Consider the following 2,500-nt stretch of genomic DNA (forward strand, 5'->3'; position numbering starts at 1 on the left):
CTATTTATATCATGTGTACCCCGCTCATACCCATATATTACCATGTATTATCTAATTAATATATATTTGTCATACTGTCACAAAAGAAGTCATCCTTAGTGTCAAATAAAAAAGAATTAATCTCATGACATACATTGTCTTCTTTCAATCCAGGATCAATGTAAAGTAAATGATTGAAACCGATTTGAAGATTTTTTTTTTTTACAAAACATCAAAATATGTCAAAAAATGTAGAAAATTGATAAAAAAAAAATGAAACTTATCAAAATGTATGTGTCTTAAAGGGCACCCTAGAAGGGAAAGTAGTTTATATTCTCAAACAGAATAAAAAAAAATGGTGGAACTAATTACCACCGGAATCAATAGACCTAGACTATGAATCATCATAGATTTAACTACAAGGATAAAGAAACACATATGCGATACATACACCAGAAGGCGCTTAACTGCGGCCGAAGTCATCACTTTTGCCCTATGTACTATATGCGCCTAAGGGACTGTTGGGGGCATGAAAGGGTCCTTGCTAGGAACCAGAGAGCAGCGTGGGGCTTCGAACCCGCGATCAGGAGGACGCTGGGAGACCTGCGCGCGCTTCCGACATGTACATAAATGAAAACAAAAAAAATACATAAATGAATTAATAGAATAACGAATAAGGAAACAAATAGGTACAATATATTAAAGAAGACATAGAAATTTATAAGTAAATAGAAAATAAATTTGCAGAAACATCAACCACTTAGTAAAAAAAATATTTAATATCAATGCTAAGAATTTTTGTTTAATCTTTTAAGTTCCTACTGCAGGAGAAAGCTGAACGAACAATGTATTTATGTCAACAGATCCGCCGACAATGTATTGCGTTAGTGATTGCTGTGTTGTGGAATCCGAAATTAAAGAAGGAAGGAATGCAGGGGGAAAGCGATGGACTGGATGAGTGATTTCCTGAGTGTGAGATGAACGAAAACGGGATTCAGGGGAAAGTCCTTTTGGAGGAAGAGTCTGACATGGCGAAGTGCCCCAGGGGACACTAAAGTCGCTTTACTGCGATTTTCAAATGATTTCCCCTAAGGAACAGGCATCTCCATAAACATGTTTGAATCAAATGACAAAAAAGGGTAGAGAGGATAGAAAATATAAAATCCTCCAGGAAGACTTGAATGAATGACATACCTTGACACAGGTATGGAATATGGAATTCATCCTCAGTGTATGGAGTGTGATGGAAAGGCGGGTAATAAACAGGAATGGAGGTCGTAGTGACTACAAAATTATAAAAAACTATACGACAAGGAAAATAACCTAGAAGATAGTGCAAACAGGAAACTAGGCCTTCCAGCTTTGAAAGTACCAATGTTAAGGAGGATGTTGGTCTGAACCACATGGACGAAGAAATGGTGAAACTGAATATTACTAAGTACCAGAAGAAAAAGAGGATAAAAATGATATGATCATATTCTCTAAATGAGAAAAAGGAAAAGACTTTTACAGACAGGAAAGACAGATGATAGATAAAACAAGGGAACACAGACACCAATGCAAAGATAGATGACTTCGCAAACTGAGCTACAGACAAATACAAACCTCCGCCTGCTGAGGTGGTGTACAAGAAGATAATCTACGAAATCATGGCTAACAATTACAGTTGGACACTGAGTTCAGATGAAAAATTTAGCTCAAGATAGGGAGCTCAAATATAAATTCTGCCCTGTGGCACGGAGTCAAGTATGACTCACACTATTATAAACACACACACACACACACACACACACACACACACACACACACACACACACACACACACACACACACACACACACACACATACACACACACACACATACACACACACACACATACACACACACATACACACACACATACACACACACACACACACGCACACACACACACACACACACATATATATATATATATATATATATATACATATATAACATATATATATAGATATACATATACATATACATATACATACACATACACATACACATATACATACACATATACATATACGTATACGTATACATATAGATGTAGGAGGGGGTATCACAAATGCTGTAACAATGTTCGATCTGTAGGAGAAAGGATCTCAGGAAAGAGCGGCCACATATTTTCAAAATGAGCTGTGACGTTGCCACTGTGCCGCCCGGTCGATGGTGTGAGTCGTTGCCAAAAATAATTCTACAATTTTCTCTTCCTAATTCTTTTCCTCATTTTCCCCTAAGGCCCTTATCAATTCTTTCGTCTCAGTTAACCTTTTTTATATTTCTTCTTCATTTCTCGAACGGTTCTTCGTGACACCCTTTCACTTTCCATTCAAAAGTTCAACGTATTTTCAAATTATTCCTTTCCAGCTTTGTCTAGCTTGATATTAACACCAAAAAACAATCGTTTATGTTGAGTGAATTTACATTCTCACTTTCCGCACGTCTTAACATTACATTTGGTAAGTATTTTCCTTAAATATTCTATTTTA

General features: G+C 36.4%; 1 protein-coding gene across 1 annotated transcript in view; it reads left to right on the forward strand.

Annotated features, from left to right (window-relative positions):
- The window catches only part of LOC143041687 (uncharacterized), a 1,173-nt gene extending 1,102 nt beyond the window's left edge, over nucleotides 1-71 (forward strand). The window contains exon 2 of the mRNA XM_076213693.1: nucleotides 1-71. This exon is cut by the window's left edge and continues 689 nt beyond it. The gene's annotated coding sequence lies outside the window, so the exon portion shown is untranslated.
- Nucleotides 72-2,500: the final 2,429 nt, after the last annotated feature.

This window comes from Oratosquilla oratoria, chromosome 31 (genome assembly GCF_046742065.1).
Source record: "Oratosquilla oratoria isolate Oo_2021 chromosome 31, ASM4674206v1, whole genome shotgun sequence".
NCBI lineage: Eukaryota > Metazoa > Arthropoda > Malacostraca > Stomatopoda > Squillidae > Oratosquilla > Oratosquilla oratoria.